Here is a 20069-nt window from a genome sequence, read left to right on the forward strand (position 1 = left end):
CTACGGCAGCCTATTAAAATAGATCTAGATTTCAATTGTATAATAGATAGATGTCTTTAAATGTGGATTAACATTTTCAAAATCAAATATAGTATCTCATGATTACCAATTACTTCATTCTTTATATAAAGGTATTTGGAGATTTCCATTATTTCACACTACCTAATATGAGAATTAAATTTAGTAATACATTGTAAATAAAAATATTGACTTATGCTAAGTGTAGTGTATCACATCTAGTTTTATTCTGCTTATCAGGTTTTAAAATCATTGTTTCTTGAAAAATCAAATATAGACATTTATCTGAATGCTGAATTAAAAATAAAAGCATAACACTGACTATTGTTATTTATTCTTTGGTAACAATAAAATGTCCTCATTCAGAATATGCATGACATTGATAAGTCAGAGAAATACATAGGATAACATAGCTAATCTGTAAGGAGTTTACAAAGCTTTATACTATACAAATACATGTGAAATTAAAAGAAGAGTTGCTCAGCTAGACATTGTGCTGTGAGTTCAATAGACAAATAATAAAAGATGTGTGTTTGCTGTTTTAATCTATACTGAGCACTCTCCATAAGGAGCCCAAGATTTAATAATATAAAATAAGCCCAATAAGCCCAAGTCAATTCACACAATCATTGTGCATGTGGCAGGCACTTGAAATTCCTGTGCATCTGTCAGCAACCTGTGAATAGATGCCTGAGTGTGTGCAGCACACTCATGTTTTATTTCAGCCTCTGCAAACATAGGGCAATATATACCATCCCATGTGCACCACATAGCTTCCTATAGGTCTCACTGTAACTCTTTAACTCCTTTCCCAGTGGCTCTTGGCTCTGTATGTGCATGCCATATATCAGGGTGGCTATATCAGTAGTGGTGAGGAATAGAGGTTTGGGTGCTGGCAGGCCAGCATGCCTTTACAGGATAAGGGAGTCCAGTAATTTAATTAGTTTTCACTTCCAGCTCCCTGTCACCTGTCAGGCCTTGGGGACTAGTTCCAACCCTCCCCAGCCCCCCACCAAACCTACCATGTTCCTTTGTAATGTTAGGTCAGTTCAAAATAAGATCAAAATCATCCATGATTTGATTGTGGATGAAGGAGCTGACATGGCTTGTATAACTGAGTCTTGGTTGGGAGACGCTAGTAGCCCTGTGTGGGCCAAACATCTTTCCCCAGGGTACTGTTTTGTTGAGCAGGTTAGGGGAAGTGGGTGGGGTGTGTGTGGAGTGGCTGTGGTCCATAATAACATCATCTCCCTTATCAGGATTCCTGTGAGAGAATTGACTTCTGCTGAATTTGTGTACCTTAGGCTGGGGACTCGGGATAGGCTGGGGATTCTGTTGGTGTACCGTTCACTGCACTGCCTAACAGTTTTCCTAACTGAGCTGACGGAGCTTGTCGCTGGCTTGGTCTTGGAATTGCCCAGGCTTTTGATGCTGGGCGATTTCAACATCCACTTCGGGACTGGCTTGTCTGGTGCTGCTCAGGAGTTTATAGTGGCCATGACAACTATGAGCCTATCCCAATCAGTCCTAGGACCTACACATGTTGCTGGTCACACACTGGATTTGGTCTTTCCTCTGATCAGAGGAGTGTTCCGTGGGTGGGTAGTTTCTCCATTGTCATGGCAAGACCACTTCCTGGTTAAGGTTGGTTTCACAATAATGTCTGACCCCTGCAGGGGTGGTGGGCCTATTAGAATGGTCCACCTGAGAAGGCTGCTGGATCCAGTGGGATTCCACAGGGCCTTGGAGGGTTTTAGAGTTGGTTCTGCTGGTAAGTCTGTTGATGCCTTGATGGATACTTGGAATAGGGAACTTTCCAGGACAGTAGACATTATTGCCCCTAAATGTCTTCTCCAAGGTGCTTCAAAATTAGCTCCATGGTATACAGGAGAGCTACAGGAGCTGAAGCAGCAGACAACTGGAGCACAAATGGAGGTGGACTCATCTTGAATCTGGTAAGACACAGCACAGAACCCATGTAAAGGCATATGGTGTGGTAATATGTGCAGCAAGGAAGTGATTTGATTCTGTGCATATTGTGTCAGCAAGTTCTTGTTGAGCAGAGCTTTTCCGGATTGTTAGAGGTTTAACTCAAACCTCTTCTGTTTCAAGTTTGCTTCTGGAAACAATGTCTCATTGTGACACGTTCAATGTGTCTTTGCAAATAAAATCTTTTGCATTCAGGCTGATCTGGACTCCAATATTTCTGCAGGTCCAGTTAGGGTAGTTGTCTGGCAATCCCTCCTGAGATGTCAGATTGGATCAGTTTCAGTTTGCGATTCCTGTTGTGTACAAGCTGCTTGGAGTGGTATGGCTTATCATGTGTTCTTTGGGTCCTTGCCCAACATGGCTTCTTTTGTCTTGCAGGGAGGTTGTTGGATCTGGCCTGGTTGATATAATCAATACTTCACTGAGGGAGGGCAGGAAGCCATCTTATCTGAAGGAGGCAGTCGTTAGACATAAGAAGCCCACTTTGGACCCGACCCCCTGGTGATGGATAATTATAGGCCAGTCTCCAACCTCCCATGGTTCAGTAAGGTGATTGAGAGGGTGGTGGTTGACCAGCTCCAAACAATCTTGGAGGGAACTGATTATCTAGACACATTTCAGACTGGCTTTAGAGTGGGCTATGGGGTTGAGATGGCCTTGGTCAGCCTATGTCAGGGAATTGACAGAGGGAGTGTGACTGCTAGTTCTTTTGGATCTCTCAGCAGCTTTCAGTACTATCGACAATGGTATCTTTCTGGATCGACCAAGGGATTTGGGAATAGGAGGCAGTGAATCTATTCTCACGAGCAGCAAAAACTGGGCTAAAGGAGCACAGCCTGGTTTCTGCTGCTTGTGTACAGCAATGGGAGCCACGTGGTTCCTGGCAGTGGCTCAGCAGCAAGCCTGCTTAAGCAGCCCTCTGCTTATCCCAGGTTTTGGACATGAGTGTGTCCAAAAAACGGGTTAACAGATCATGTGTCTGCCATGGCTGCTTGCAGCCGAGGCAGACACACTCAGGGAGTAGGGTCCCAGAAATGCAACATGCACTCACGCGGTGTATTACTGGGGCTCTGGGGGGTGAGAAACTGTGTGGCAGTACCTCCCTTTGCCTGAACTCCAGAGTGTCCGAGCCAGCTGTGGCTGGGTGCAGGAGTGTGAGACCAAAGTTGTTGCTCATCAGGGCAGGCAATCTGCCTGCCCAGGGAGAAGGTGCCAGTCTTCTGCAGGGAGGTAACCACTTTCAGGCTTCCTTCCTGGAAAACAGGGTAGCCGCCTTACACGATTGTGAGGATCGCTTCACTGTTTTACAGTGGTTCTGCTCCTATGTCTCGGGTAGATTTCAGATTGTGGCACTTGATTATCATTGCTCTTCAAAGTGGGAGCTATTATATAGAGTCCCCCAGGGATCCATCCTGTCGCCAATGCTTTTTAATATCTACATGAAACCATGGGGTGAGGTCATCAAGGGATTTTGTGCTGGGTGTTATCAATATGCTGATGACACCCAAATCTATTTCTCCTTGTTATCAACATCAGGAAAAGGTGTCAGCCCCTTAAATGCCTGCTTACAGGAAGTAATGGGCTGGATGAGGGATAATAAACTGAAGCTAAATCCAAGCAAGATGGAGATGTTCATTATAATCTGCAAGATGGGATAGAACTTCCTGTTCTGGACGAGGTTATATTCCCCCCAGAAAGAATAGGTTCATAGACTGGGAGTGCTCTTGGACCCAAATCTCACCCTGGTGTCTCAGGCTGAGACTGTGTCCAGGAGTGCTTTTTACCAGCTGTGAATGATTTGACAGCTCTGCCTGTTCATTGAAAATGACCTAAAAACAGTGGTGCACCAGCTGGTAACTTCTTGGTTGGACTACTGCAATGAGCTCTATGTAGGGCTGCCTTTGTATGTAGTTCAGAAACTTCAGCTAGTTCAAAATGCAGCAGCCAGATTGGTCTCTGAGGTATCCCAGAAAGACCACATTATGCCTGTTCTCAAACAGTTGCAGTGGCTGCTGGTATGTTTCTGGGCAAAGTACAAAGTACTGGTTATTACCTTTCAAACCCTGAGTGGCTTTGGTCTGGGTGATCTACGGGAACAACTTACTCTAGAAGATCCTCACTGCTAATTGAGATCATCAGGAAGGGTCCCTCTTTGGGTGCCACTGGTCCATCTTGTGGCAGCCTGGGATAGGGCCTTCTCTGTTGTCACTCCTAGGTTCTGAAACACATTCCCCATAGATATAAGAGGATTATCTTCAGTGAAAGCCTTCAGGAGAGCTGTAAAGACCCATCATTTTATCCTGGTTGTTAATGATATTTAGTTTTAATTCTATCTAGTTTTAGTTGTAATTTTAATCTGCTTTTAGTTTTTTATTTGAATGGTTAATTGATTTAATTTTTTTCTTTTAATGTAAACTGCCCTGAGCTACTGTTAGAAGGGTGGTATATAAATCAAATCATATAAATAATAAATATGGTAGAATGTAATGACCCACTCCACCCAGAATTGCACATGTGGACTACTTCTACAAGTAATCTAAACCTGTGTGAGGTTTAAACACTGGATCCTGTGTTTTTTTTGTTTGTTTGCAGTGGCAAGTAAATCCACATAATCTTGACTAACCTTGAGCAGGAGACAAATATATGCAGAAATCTGAAGCAGCTACCCTGAAGGACTTAAAAATCAGCTTATAGGATGCTATTAATGCTTCTAATAGGCAATATGGCATATGCATCTATTATCTAAGAATGCAAAAATAGACATATTCTAGCCAAAATAAAGCATGCTTAAGCCCCATTACATCTAATGGGCTACTTAAGCATATGCTCAATTTCCCCCCTTAAACATCAGAGCAATGCAGGGGTGTTTAACATGCCAAATACTTTCTCATTCATATGAGAACTGTGGCAGTCACCCCTTTTTTAAAGAACAGGGAACCATATAGAAAACATCCCAAGGTACTTCTAATAATAATCTCTACTTAAACGTTTACAAGATCCTCATCACCATCCTTCATCAACTTTACTATAATGCAAGAAATTAAAAGTGTATATAGAGACTGAACTATAGTAGATTTGTCATTTTTGCTATGTTTCAGGTGGCAAAATGATATCAAGAGAGCAGGAGTGCAGATATCCAGTTAATTTGATTGATGGATCTTGCATTTTCCTAGCTTTCTTTTATATCTCATACTTCTTGTTTCATAAGCTCTGCCAAATTACTGCACACAATTCCTTTTACTTATTTTTAAGGTTCCGTGAATAATTCTTTTATATTCTTTGATATTCTCAAACAATAGTATTATATATTCAGGCCCATGTCATACAGATAATTTTTTAAATAACTTGATTAAGTTAACTGAGCATCTTCATCTGTAATAATTCAACAGGAAATTAACTTTCTGATCAGTGCTTCAAGCAAGTACATGTGAATGTTTACTGGTTTTTGATACAGCGGTTTTGTTTTTCGCTTGATTTAAAACTATAGGTGAGCAACTATGTCTCACTAAAATATCCTGCAATTCTGAAACACAAGATTATGAATTCAGAATAATGTCTCTGAATTAAAGTGTATGGGAGGCAGGACTGCCATACCAATAGAGTACTGCCCTGTTCTCCATGTATAAAGCAAATAGGATTGTACATATAAAAGGAAACCTGTCACTGGTGACCATACCCAAATACAGTTCCCTTATACTCTAAGATCAGTGACCCAAGATAGAGTACAGCATGCAGAATGTGCAGCTCTAGTAAATACTAGTGTGTTTTCAAGCTTATTAGTCTTTTTCAGCTACAGAAAGGAGAGGGAGCATCAGACCCTGAAAGTAGTATACAATATTGTGCTTCTGGAGCAAGTTAATGGTTGGTTGTCACCTATGAACATATGAAAAAGCAAACTCCATACAGGGCTGAATAGTTTAGTCTTAATGACCTTAAGAACATAACATAAGAAAAGCCCTGCTGGATCAGGCCCAAGGCCCAACTAGTCCAGCATCCTGTTTCACACAGTGGCCCACCAGATGCTTCTGGGAAGGCCAACAGGCAAGAGCTGAGGGCATGCCCTCTCTCCTACTGCTACCCCCTGCAACTGGGATTTAGACCTTCTTTAGAATTTATATCGTCATTTATATAGTCAAAATCAGTGCTTAGAATGTCATAAAGTGATCCTCTTTACCATGCAATCTTGCATCAATGAAGCTGTTTTACTAGAAATACTTAGAAAGAAAAAGGTTTTTTCAGTCTGTCACAAATTATGCTTTTAAAACCATATGTACTTTGCCATTTTACTTAAGGTTACAAAACAATCTGGAAGCTCATGTAGTATGTCTGAATGAAAGCATATTTATTCATTTATTCCCACTGGGCATAAACTGGATGAACACTTACAATAGCTGTTAGTGCTTTGGCCAAGGCATCTTAGGTTACATTCTGCCACATGTTCTCCATTTAAAATGGAAATGTCTCAATATTCTAGTGATATACAATAGCTTGTTTATGGTAGATTGTATTTACAATGTCATTTTTTATTCTGCTATAAGATTTATTTCATTCACATGCTACTTATATATGTGGATCATAATGGAATATATGGTTTCTTATATATGCCTGGATCATAATGGAATATATGCCTTCTGGGGACCAAAAAATTAATATACTCAAGAGAAAAATGCTATATTTGTGCAACCAACAGCAGAGACTGTCTTGTTTTCATCCCAGCATTCCCCACTGCCAAAGAGATAAGCTACTTCAGGTGAATTATTGGCTGCTATGGAGAAGATATGGAGAGAGGTTTGGATTGAGACTACGGTCCGAACGAGATGGCCGAAAGGAGCATGGGTTGTATCTCATGAGGACTTTGAAAATGTGTTTGGCAGAAACCCGATGAATCTGATCAAGAGTAATTTAAACTAATCTTCTGAGGAATAGACACAAAAGCCCAACAGTACAAAGGTAAATACTAAACATTTATGTACACTAATGCACAAAGTATGGGAGAGAAATAAGAAGAACTTAAACTCCCAGTACACGAAGATCAATATGGTTTGATAAGTATGTAGTCCTCCTTAGGGGACTTTGTACCCAGACCCCCAAGGAGACGCGGAGACATTGTTATGGTAGTAACGGTCAATTCTTTATTGAGGTTTAGGCTACAGATGTATCGGCTGGGATTGTATAGTCCCTTAGCAGTGCGGTGCCTAGCAGGCCGGCCACACCGTGGCCGCCCCCACCTAGAAGACCATAACGATAGCACCTTGGCTCCAGGCCACACCTCTGCTCTGTAGCAGAGGGGCCCTACCTCACCGACCTAAGGTCAGGTTTTTAACTATCAGAACAACACCCCACCGACGCTGCACAGCCATACGGAGAGGATGTCGCCTGCAGAGAGGTAGGTGTCAAGCAGCATCCCTGATCTGCCAAGCCTCAAGGGATCAGCTCCACCTCCTTGATTTACCTTATCTGAAGTGCCACACCCATTTAATTAGCTGCCATCCACCACACTGTACCTGCCAATCGCGAGCGAGATGTCCTAGTTAATCCCCTAGTTAGCTACCGGGGAAGCCCCTATATAGTCTGAGGCAGGCAAAAAAAGATGCACACCACAGAGCTAAACAGATGTGCACCCAAAAAATTCCTGCCCGGCCCCAACTGGCAACCAACAACACCCAGACTATATTCGTGGGAGGGGTGGGAGGAGCTGCTGCTGCAAGGCAGACTGAGCTTCCAGCCTCTGGCCCTGCCCCTGGAAGTGGCCTGGGCCAATTGGAGGCCATCCCCAGTCCTCGCGTACTCCTTTCCAAAGGGCGGGGGCTGGGAAAAACTAGCAGTGCCACGGGAAGGCGGCAAGCAGCTTCCTTCCTCTAATTGAGGAGATCCTGAGTTCTTTTTTCTTGTGTGTGTGGGGAGTGGGGAGTAGGGGTGTGCAATTCGGGTTTTCGGGTGATTCGGTGATTCGAAAAAAACTTCTAAGGTGTGAATTCTCATTCTATCATAGCAAATGAGTTTTTTTCAATTAAACAGCTCTCATGACCCCACTTTCACTTTTTCACACTTTCCTTTACTATGAATAATATGAGGAAGTAATCAATTTAGCACACTTCACCTTATGAAGACAAACCTCATAAAGATAAATTCACCAAAATTCACCCCCTGCCCAATCACTCTTAAATTGGGGATGGGTGGTAGCCTCCACCCATTAGACACTATCTACCAGCCCACCCCACTCCTTTGGGGCAGATCCACTTTCTGCCCCCAATCTGCCCCAAAGACACCCAAACTTCAAAATTTCTCAAAAAATCAGCCCTCTGCCCAATCCCCCTGAAATTGGGGTGGTAGCCTCCACCCATGAGGCACTACCACCCCACCCCACTATTTTGGGGCAGATCCACTTTCTGCCCCCAAACTGCCCCAAAGTCAGTAAAACTTCAAAAATTCTCAAAAAATCACCCCTTTGCCCAATCCCCCTGAAATTGGGGAGGTAGCCTGCACCCATGAGGCACTACCACTCCACCCCACTCCTTTTGCCCAGATCCCATGCTATGCCCCCGAACTGCCCCAAAGTCACTAAAACTTTAAAAAATCGCCAAAAATCAGCCATGAACCGAATCACCCGAATTTTTCGGGTCCGAAATTCGGGTGATTCGGCTCGTGCCCGAAAAATATCGGGGGACATCGGGGGTGATTTGGTTCAGCCCCGAATCACCCGAAATTGTTTGTTTCGGGCACAGATCGTTCTGTGCCCGAAATTTTTTGCACATCCCTAGTGGGGAGGAGAGAACTATTCTAGGCCCTGCTCACTTATAATTAGCATCAAATGGGTGCAGACCTGTGAACAGCAAGAAAATATTCAAAGTCCTGTGGGATTGAGGCTTCTCCTATACAAACTAAACACAAACAAGAGCATAAATAATAAATAGCTTTACTAATCTATTTATTAAATCAGAGAAAAGATACAAGGTATTAATAACTGGAAATAGGGGGATAGTCAGGAAAAAATAAATTAAAACCAAGTTTTTCTACAGTCAGTTTAAAATACTTGAATTAGGATACATGAATGAAGTCATTAAGACTTGTTACATCTAAAAAAGGTGAAACGTTGTGGTGGGCCCAGATGCACGCTGCACTCTGTTCTGTGTTCTCCTTTCTGTCTTTTCTTGCCCTTCTCTCTTCTTCTCCCTTATCCTGCAACAATTGGCTTCCCAACTGCTGTGCATCATTTTTTTCTCCCCGCTAAACATTCCAAGCATTTATTTTATTATTCCAATAATAAAGGGCTTACATAATAATAATAATAATAATAATAAATAATTACAAAAAAGCAGCTTTACTGGGAGAAAACAGCTTTAAACATTTACACAGTCAGACAGGTGTTATTGACTGGTTTGTTTTATCCAGACATCGAGTCCTTCCCAAGGACCTGGGGTGCCAGAATTTTATTGTCAATGGTTATAGATATCGTCGCAGAATATAGGCTGTTACCAGTAAAGCTGCTTTTTGTAATTGGCCGATGGTGATTTCTGTGGCCCCTATGGTGTTGAGGTGCTCTTCAAGGTCTTTTGGAACTGCACCCAGGGCACCAATTACCACTGGGATTATTTTGGTCTTTTTCTGCCACAGCCTTTCAATTTCAATTTGTAGATCTTTGTATTTGGTGATTTTTTCTATTTCTTTTTCTTCTATTCTGCTATCCCCTGGTATTGCTATGTTGATTATTTTGACTTGTTTTTCTTTCTTCTCTACTACAGTTATATCTGGTGTATTGTGTGGCAGATGTTTGTCTGTTTGTAGTCGGAAGTCCCATAATATTTTTACATCTTCATTTTCAACAACTTTTTCAATTTTATGGTCCCACCAATTTTTGGCTACAGGTAGCTTGTATTTTTTGCAGATGTTCCAGGTTATCATCCCTGCTACTTTGTCATGCCTTTGTTTGTAGTCAGTCTGTGCGATCCTTTTACAACAGCTGATTAGGTGGTCCACTGTTTCATCTGATTCTTTACAAAGGCGCCACTTGCTGTTTGTTATGGATTTTTTGACTTTTGCTCTAATTGCATTTGTTCTTAGTGCCTGTTCTTGCGCTGCCGGTATTAAACCCTCTGTTTCTTTCTTCAAGTTGCCATTCTTAAGCCATTGCCAGGTCTTGGTGATGTCTGATTTCCCACTTATATTGTGCAAATATTGACCATGCAGGGGCTTATTTTTCCATTTTTCTGCTCAGTTCTTGACTTTTTCTTTCTTGTAGGCCTGCTTTCTTTCATTGGTGTTGAATAGTTTTGTGTTATGGACCATTTTAAGTGCATCTTCTTCACTGTCCTTGATATATTCTTCAAGGCCTCTTTTCTCCTCCTCTGCTGTTTGATGGACCTGCAGCATTCCTCTTCCACCTGAGCTGCGAGGGAGGTATAGCCTATCGACATCACTGCGGGGGTGCAGAGCATGATTGAGGGTCATGATTTTCCTGGTCTTATGATCTAGCGTCTCTAGCTCTGCCTGGGTCCAGTCTATTATTCCTGCAGTGTATCTGATAACAGGTATAGCCCAGGTGTTTATGGCTTGTATGGTGTTCCTGCCATTGAGTTTGGACTTGAGGATTTTTCTAACTCTCCTGATGTATTCACTTCCAATTTTTCTTTTAACTTCAGTGTGTGCGATGTTATCAGCCTGGAGAATGCCCAGTATTTGTAATATTCTTTCTCTTCCAGGTTCTTGATGTTGCTTCCATTGGGCAGTTCTATTCCTTCTGTTTTTGTTATTTTTCCTCTGTTCATTATTAATGCAGCACACTTTTCTAGTCCAAACTCCATTGCTATATCGCTACTGAATATACGGACAGTGTTTAGCAGTGATTCGATTTCTGATTGGGACTTTCCATACAACTTCAGATCGTCCATGTACAGCAGATGGTTGATTTTACTTGATGTTTTAGATGTTTGGTATCCAAGGTCTGTTTTGTTTAGTATTTGTGAAAGTGGAGTCATGGCGATTACAAACAACAGAGGGGATAGAGAGTCCCCTTGGAAAATGCCTCTTCTAATGCTAACCTGTCCAAGTGTCTCACCATTGATTGTTAACTGTGTACTGCACATGCTCATTGCTTTTTTTAAAAAATAAATATCTGAATGTTTTTGCTGACACCAGTTGTTTCTAAACATTTTAGTATCCATGTGTGAGGCAATGAATCGAAGGCTTTCTTGTAGTCAATCCATGCAACACTTAGATTGGTTTTTCTTCTCTTGAAATTTTCTAAAATCATTTTGTCAATCAGCAGCTGGTCTTTTGTGCCTCTGGTGTTCGGGCAATTTCCTTTCTGTTCAACTGGAAGCTGTTTGTTAGTTAATAAGTGTTGCATCACTTCATCTGCTATTATTCCAGTTAATAATTTGAACATGGTTGGCAGGCAGGTGATCGGTCTACAATTACTTGGAACTGCACCTTTTGCTGGGTCTTTCATGATGAGATGAGTTTTCCCAGTTGTTAGCCATTGTTCAACATCACCGCCTTGCAAAATGTGATTGAACTGTTTTGATAGTTGTTTATGAAGGCTTGTTAGGTGTTTAAGCCAAAAGCCATGTACTTCATCGTTGCCTGGAGCCGTCCAATTTTCTTTGCTCTTTCACTTATTAATTCTGGTGTTATCATGAGATCTTGCATTTGTTGGTTACATTTTTTGACCTCTTTCATCCAGCCTGCTTTTTTATTATAATCTATTGGATTGTCCCATAATTTCCCCCAGAATTGCATTGTTTCTTCTTTATTTGATGTTTCTACTTTTCTTGCAGTTTCTCCTTCTATACTTTGGTAGAAACGTCTCTGATTTGACTGGAATTGGAGATTCTGTCTGTGTTGTGTGATTCTGGCTTCATATCTGCTAATCTTCTTTGACACTGATGTTATTTGCTGCTTTATTATTTCCAGGACTTCTCTAATTTTCCTTGAATCTAGGTGGTATTTTTGGATCAGATATTGTTTGGTGTTTTCATTCTTCAGCTTCTTGTCTTTCATCTTTCAATTTACTAGCATCTGATCTAAGCCTGGAGATTTTATTTTCTAATCTAATCTTCCATTTAGGTGATAGGGATGTGCATGGTCCGGAGCAGTCCGGACCAGCACCGAAGGGGGGCCTGTATTTTAGGGCGGGGAGGGCTTGTTTACCCCTCCTGCCTCTTTGCCCCCGCCAGTGGCCGTAATCTATGGTAAAAGTGGGCCGCTGGAAACCAGCCGCCCCCGCTTCCACCACTCCCCCCCGTGAGCAGATTAGAGAAGGCAAGGCTACTGCCGCCCTCCCGCCCCGCCACCCCCCCACGAGGGCTCACCAAGTTTAAAGAAATTAGAGAGGAGCTCGCGAACAGAGCTCCTCTCTTATCGAAGCCTCCGGCCCAACTGGGGCTTTGGGCGCGCGCGCACGCGCGCTAGAGCTCTTTATCCGCTAGAGCTTTTGCCTGAGGCCAGGTCTACCCGACCGGGCCTCCGGCAAAAGCTCTAGCGGATAAAGAGCTCTAGCGCGCGTGTGCGTGCGCCCAAAGCTCCAGTTGGGCCGGAGGCTTCGATAAGAGAGGAGCTCTGTTCAGGAGCTCCTCTCTAATTTCTTTAAACTTGGTGAGCACTCGTGGGGGGGTGGCGGGGCGGGAGGGCGGCAGGGCGGCAGTAGCCTTTCCTTCTCTAATCTGCTCACGGGGGGGGGGCGGCGGAAGCGGCGGCGGCTGGGGCGGCTGGTTTCCAGTGCCCCACTTTTACCATAGATTACGGCCTCTGACGGGGGCAAAGAGGCGGGAGGGGTAAGCAAGCCCTCCCGCCCTTAAAGTGAGACCCCCCTACCCGGACCCGGACCGGCCCAGTCTGAACTGGTCCGGCAGTTCGGAGGCCATTAGAATGGCCTCCAGACCGGTTCGGACACACCCCTATTAGGTGATGTACTACTTTCTTTTTTGACAGGTCCACTGATCTTATATCCGAGCTCTTGTGTTGTTATTGTTGCTGCACTGTACATTAGTTGGTTTGTTTCTTGCAAGTTCTTGGTTGTTATCTCTGCAAGAGCAGCATTGACATCTTTTAATGCCTGAGCAAGTTGTTTTTTGGCAACTGTTTTTAGAGCTGGAAGTTGAACCCTGGTGGTTGTTTGGTTCATGTGCTCAGTTATTTTTTGCTTTAGTTCTTGTTGCTTTTCTGTTAAACGGCATTTGGGTTTTTGAGGTGAAGGCAAAGGGGAGGTTGCCTGGTTTTGATTTTGAAACAGTTCAGCAACAGTGGCATCCTCTATTTCCAACACCTCCTCCACCTGCACCTGAGCAACTGCTTCAATTGGTGGTAATTCTTCCATGTCTTGAGCCTGTGTTGCTCTTTGCAGTTCTTCCAGCTCAACTCCTGTGAATACTTTATTTCTTATTATGAATCTTCTCTGGTCTGCTAGCCTATGTTCTGTTATTTCTGTATCTGGATGCTTCTCTTTCCAAATTTGGTATTATTTTTAAATAACCTCTTCTAGTTGGACTCGACTTGTAATAGCAGATCATTATTTCCTTGTTGGCATTTTTTGTATATTTTTTTCGGTTAAGCGACATTTCTTCCAGTAACTTTGCTGTCTGCAGCCCTGGTTGCTCAACTGAAGATCCTGAGTCCTGTTGCCCACTTGCCACCAGATATCCAGGGACTATAGCACCTGGCGCGGTCCTTGTTGACCCGGGCAACGACCGATCTGGTATAGATTTATTAAAGTTACGTCTCACCATATTGTTGATGGGAGAGGCACTCTTTGTCTGGCTCCTCTGGTGCGACCTGTCCAGTATGGTTGGACCTCTGGCATAGCTCTCACCTTCCTCAGAGCATGCAAGCCCCACAACCATGCCAAGGTAGTGCCTCACTGGGGGTAATTATCATCATCTGCAAAACATCTGCAAAAAATACAAGCTACCTGTAGCCAAAAATTGGTGGGACCATAAAATTGAAAGAGTTGAAGAAAAAGATGCAAAAATATTATGGGACTTCCGACTACAAACAGACAAACATCTGCCACACAATACACCAGATATAACTGTAGTTGAGAAGAAAGAAAAACAAGTTAAAATAATCAACATAGCAATACCAGGGGATAGCAGAATAGAAGAAAAAACAATAGAAAAAAAATCACCGAATACAAAGATCTACAAATTGAAAGGCTGTGGCAGAAAAAGACCAAAATAATCCCAGTAGTAATTGGTGCCCTGGGTACAGTTCCAAAAGACCTTGAAGAGCACCCCAACACTATAGGGGCCACAGAAATTACCATCAGCCAATTAAAAAAAGCAACTTTACTGGGAACAGCCTATATTCTGTGACGATAACTATAATAACAGCAACAACATTGTTAATAAAATTCTGGCATCCCAGGTCCTTGGCATCCCAGGTCCTATCGATGTCTGGATAAAATGAACCAGTCAATAACACCTATCTGACTGTGTAAATAAAATAATAATAATAAAGCGCTTACTTTCCTTTATCTTATTATTATGTCTTTTAAAGTAGCCAGCAATTGATGCACTAAAAATAGTGTAAGGAAGGTCTCCTGTTCAGCCACATATCTACAGTTACAACAAGCCAGAGGAAATGACCCTCTCTGATGCCCGCACTCCCCACAGATGATCAGCAGTGGGGCCCTGGGCGGCCAGATCAACCACCCACACAACTGCCAGCTCAGTCACTGAGGCGGCGGGGGTCAGGGAGCAGCTGACCCGGAAGTTCCAGGACCCCCCGCACCAGTGCATGGGGCATTCTGGAGAGACCCTGGGGCTGGGAGGCTTGTTTTAGCCTCCCGGCAGTAGTCTCTTCATGTGTTACCATGGTGCAGAGCTGTGCCACAGCAGCACATGATCAACCAAATAGTAATAGCAATAGCACTTACATTTATATACCGCTCTATAGCCGGAGCTCTCTAAGCGATTTACAATGATTTAGCATATTGCCCCCAACATTCTAGGTACTCATTTTACCGACCTCGGAAGGCTGGAAGGCTGAGTCAACCTTGAGCCCCTTGGTCAGGATCGAACTTGTAACCTTCTGGTTACAGGGCGGCAGTTTTACCACTGCGCCACCAGGGGCTAATGGTGTTAGTGGAGCGCTTGCTCTGCTAACCTCATTTAAGGCGAAGGGTGCTTTTGGTGGTTTGCTGCTGGGAGCTGCATGGCTTCTGTGGCAGCAGATGGCCACGAAAAATTGGGCTAGGCTCCCTTAGCCCAATTTCTCCTGGTCATAAGAATAGCTTCAGAATCTCTCAGTTTGAAATCTGAACAGAAAGAAGCTTAACTGAAACCCTTACTGCACCCCCATGCCTGAACATAGACAGACAGAAACCTAGGACAAGAACATAGACAACGCTACACAGTAAATTCCAACATCTGATTGCATTAGAGTATAGGCAGAGAGAGACCCAGTTAGAGCTGAAAAAAGACAAAGAAAAATGAATAAAAGCCCCCTTCTTCACTTTGATAAGCTCAAGGTTACACAAAGCTTTCTACTTTGTTTCCTCCCTCTTGCTATCAAAATTAAGCTAGTATATTGCAGAATGTGTGATATGCCCAGTCTCCCCAAAATGATGCAATGCCCCACAAAACTGCAAAAATTCCTATGGGAAAGTCCATTTTAAAAAAGAAATGAGACACAAAATGTCTCCATCAATCTCCTCCTGGGCTCCTAAAGATAAATTGGACGGCAGAAGTGACCTCCATGGTCACTTCAAGCCCTCTAGGAACCACAGAATGATATGTGGGTTTTAACCATTTCGCATCCACGGATACTGGAAATAGGTGTCTATTAGACACCCTGTGGACATGCAGAACCGTGAATAGCAGATCTACGAATAATGAGATCCTAGTGTATTCATGCCTTATCAGGAAGAGAAACTCCTGAAGGTCCTTCAGGAAATCCCTGAAGAACCATCTACTAGTCTCCTTCATTCAATGCTTCATTTGCCTATAAATCACCCCCTCAAACCTGATATCACTCTTTTCCTTAAGTTTTTGCCCTATAACTGCCATCATGCTTTTGTCATCCAGCTTCCTTGCAAGCCCACACTCTGCCCAGGATGCTCTTGCATTTACACCTCACCATTGGACTCTGCCCTCTGCGCTCACTTTGTGCTTGAACTCCCCAGAGAGAAGGATCCCCCAACTAGATTAAACACTTTCCCTCTTTCTCTCTTCTTTCACCTCCAAGCCTCTGTTTGCTTTCCCAGTACAGCTAAGCAAAGCCTCGGCATTGGCAAATTCACAGTTGGCGAGCCACTAAAGTCTATGGGAAACAGGGGAACTACGCTGCAAAGAGACCTAAAAATAAGAGACCTTCCCCCATAGATCACGGAAAAACCTCACCAACTGCAGATACTACAAGACCTGTCACAATTTCCCATTCGCATATACTCAGAACTGCAGTTGGTAAAGCTGTGGTTGGCAAGGGATGACTGTACTGTAACTTGGTAAACATGCTACAAGATTAACCACCTCCCTTTTCATTTCCTGTAGCCCATTATCTCTCAACAAAAAGCTCTTAGTTTTCAAAGTCATAGTGCAATTTTCTTTATCCCCCTTCCAGTGTGTCAACGCAGAAGCCTCAATCCCACAGGACTTTGAATATTTTCTTGCTGTTCACAGGTCTGCACCCATTTGATGCTAATTTCCCCACAATTTAAGCAAAACAGGCACAAACCATGGTAGTTGACATGTGTCCAGCAGACCCTGGTAACACTCTCCAGTTCTCTCCTTCTATGATTCTACTTTTTACATGGCACAGCAGTTTATTTCTTTGGCAGTGGGAACCTCTGTAGTGAAATCAACCAACAATTATTTGTTTGTGGCATTTATTTATTGCATCATCATTCCTTTATTTGGATTTTAGTCATAATCCTTTGTACATGATGGAAATTGCAACAGTTTTCTTAATGTCCTTCTGACTCTTAGTGTATTTTTATTACTACAGCTGTTCCAATGAAAATAGGAGAGAAATTATGCTAGCAATGTTTGGCTCCTCCTTAAAAACCACATAATTATGATTTTGTGTAATACACCTCCAGGCTACAGAATACAACTATAGATTTCTCTCTCCATGATGTGTTGTCCTGTGTATTTTAGCAATTCAGTGAACTAAGCTTATACAAATAAGGCTTAAAATGTTAAATGCAACTAGCAATATCAAAGGTTCTCATATTAAAATAATTTTGTTTTTGTAGAATCCTAAGGAGATCCTACAAAAACTCATACGGTGACAAAAATACCCAGCAGTTACATCAAATATTCTACTACTATAACAGGGAAAGCTAAAAAAAGGTAACTGTTATATAGTTTTCACTCCTTGTAAGCAAGGACTCAGAAGGCTCATGATCCATGTGTCAAGCCGAAAGTGGGTCTGTGGGGAGAGCAGGCTTGACCTGCTCTCTCCGTAGATGAGCAGGGAGCCCTCCCTGGGCAGCCAGATCAGCCTCCCAGACTACTACCAGCTCCGTCATGGAGCCGGTTGGGGTGGTGGGATTCGGGGGGCTCCCGGCCCCCAGGAGTCCCACAAGATACCACATGAGTGAGTGTGTGGTGTATTTTGGGGAGCCTCCTGATGCCAGGACACTTGTTGTAGCCACCCGGCGGGGAGACTACTCATGAGTCACTTTGGCACAGAGCCACGTGGTGGCACAATCTTTTAAACCCAGTTTTGGGTGCGCTTGCACCTAAAACCTGGGTTAAACAGCGGGCTTGCCACCATGCCACTGCTGGGAGACCCACGGCTCCCATTGATGCACACAAGTAGCAGAAACAGGGCTGGACTCCCTTAGCCCAGTTCCTGCTGCTCATGAGAATTGACTCAGAGACTGTAAAACATGACTGTGTGACAACAACAAAATATCGACTGCTTTTGGATGACATGATGGACACCACTGAACGCAGGCCTGAAGGCAGCATTTCCGTAGTTACTAAACTAAACAGATTAGGGGCAGTTAAATTCTTTTTAGCTTGTTTATAAGCTATGTGGAACATAAGAAAATAAGAAAAGCCTTGCTGGATCAGGCCCAAGGCCCATCTAGTCCAGCATCCTGTTTCACACAGTGGCCTACCAGATGCCATTGGAAGCCTACAGCAGTTGATGAGGGCATACCCTCTCTCCTGCTGTTACTCCCCTGCAACTGGTACTCAGAGGCATCCTGCCTTTGAGGCTGGTGGTGGCCTACAGCCTTCCAACAAGTAGCCAATAAGAACATAAGCTACCACAAATAAAAATAAGCTAACATAAAATAAGGCTACTGCCTTCTATAGCATTTTAAAAAATTGCTAACATAAGCACTGCATTTAGTATGGAAATGGTTTGAAATAATGAAAAAATATTCACATTTTTCAAGATGGAGAATGCACATGGACAAAAGGGAACTTTCTTTGAGATTTTAAAATTGTTTGAATATTTAAAAAGTGTGATGGCAGTATTTGAACAGTCCAAATTGACCAATTAGGTTTTGAGTTCTCTCAAGCCAGCTGTAATAGATGTTCAAAAAAGACTTAAAGAATACTTTGGGATAAAGCCAAGATTCTTTAATCAAATAAACTACACAATTAAAGCATAGGTGGGCTTTCTTCTGAATTTTATTTTAAGGCCTTTGCTGCCTGCAACATTTTGGTGGTAATCTAGTCCTCATTTGCTGTTAAAATCAATTGAAATGGGTCACAATATATGAACAACATGAGGACAGTTCTTCAGAAGCCACACTCCTGGCTGACATCCTTATTAAGCCATTATCCGTGTGCCAAGAAGATACTCTCACACTGCAGACACTTTTCTTAGCTCTACAGTGCAGAGTGCACAGGACTGGGGAGTTGCAATTTGGTTGATCTCTGCTTGTCCTGGAAGCACTCTGTGCCACCAAAAAATATGTCCCTGACAATAATGTCACAAGGAGGCATCTTCCCAGCATGCTGAAACTTGCTTAACTAGGATGTCAGCCACTTGGTAATAATAAACTATCATATTTGATGATTACATGTTAAAAACCCCAGCATATCCAGTCCTAGAGCAGCCAAATTACCTAGGTATCTATATACCAGATCTCCAGGTTCTGTACTGAGAGCAATGCTCTTTAACTAGTTCATAAATGATCTAAAAGTTGGAGAAAGCAGTGAAGTGGCCAAATTTGCAGATGACACTAAACTATTTAGGGTAGTGAAATCCAAAAGAGATTGTGAACAGCTCCAAAACTATATCTCCAAATTGGAGGAGTGGGCAACAAAATGGCAAATGTGGTTCAATGTAAGCAAGTGTCAAATGATGCACATTGAGGCAAAAAACCCCAGCTCCACATATACACTGATGGGGTTTGAGCTGTCAGTGACTCACTAGGAGAGAGACCTTGGGGTCATGGTGGACAACTCATTGAAATTGTTGACTCAGTGTGTGGAAGCTGTGAAAAGGGCAAATTCCATGCTAGGTGTAATTAGGAAGCAGATTGAAACGCAAATTCCTAATATTGCTAATGCTAATATTATAATGCCCTTATACAAATCTATGGTGTGGCCACATTTTGAGTACCATGTGCAGTTCTGGTCACCATACCATGAAAATGACATTGTAGTACTGGAAAGGGTGCAGAAGAAGGCAACCAAGATGACCAGGGGGGCTGGAGCACCTTCCTTGGAGGCAAGGCTACAGCATCTGGGGCTTTTTAGTTTGGAAAAGAGGCAATTATAGGGAGACATGATAGAGGTGTATAAAACTATGCATGGAGTAGCAAGAGTGGACAGAGAAAGAGGTGACCAGGGGTCATCCCATGAAAGTGAAGGCCAGGAAATTTAGGATCGACAAAAGGAAGTACTTTTTCACTCAGCACATAATTAACTGATGGAATTCTCAGCCACAGGATATGGTTAGGGATGTGCACAAAACCACCTGGCCCAGTTCAAGTTCAAACCAGACCCAAACTGGATTGGGCCAGTTTGGTTTTGCCCCCCATCAACCCGCCAGTTTGGTTCAGGGGGTTCATCAAATATTTAGGTTTTTCTTCTTCTTCTTCTAACTTATTCCTTCTGGGTGGCTTCTCTGCAGGGGCGTATCTAGGGTAGGGCAGGCAG

The 20069-nt window shown here is 43.0% G+C and overlaps 1 protein-coding gene and 1 long non-coding RNA gene across 2 annotated transcripts in view; one reads left to right on the forward strand and one right to left on the reverse strand.

Moving 5' to 3' along the window:
* TENM2 (teneurin transmembrane protein 2) overlaps positions 1 to 20069 on the reverse strand; it is a 1486671-nt gene that overhangs the window by 1438210 nt on the left and 28392 nt on the right. The gene's annotated exons all lie outside the window — the stretch shown is intronic.
* The window catches only part of LOC128342100 (uncharacterized), a 45681-nt gene that overhangs the window by 6794 nt on the left and 18818 nt on the right, over positions 1 to 20069 (forward strand). Inside the window, exon 2 of the long non-coding RNA XR_008314777.1 lies at positions 6724 to 6957. This is a non-coding gene — a long non-coding RNA (uncharacterized LOC128342100). The remainder of the gene's footprint in view (positions 1 to 6723; positions 6958 to 20069) is intronic.

This window comes from Hemicordylus capensis, chromosome 2, assembly GCF_027244095.1.
Source record: "Hemicordylus capensis ecotype Gifberg chromosome 2, rHemCap1.1.pri, whole genome shotgun sequence".
NCBI lineage: Eukaryota > Metazoa > Chordata > Lepidosauria > Squamata > Cordylidae > Hemicordylus > Hemicordylus capensis.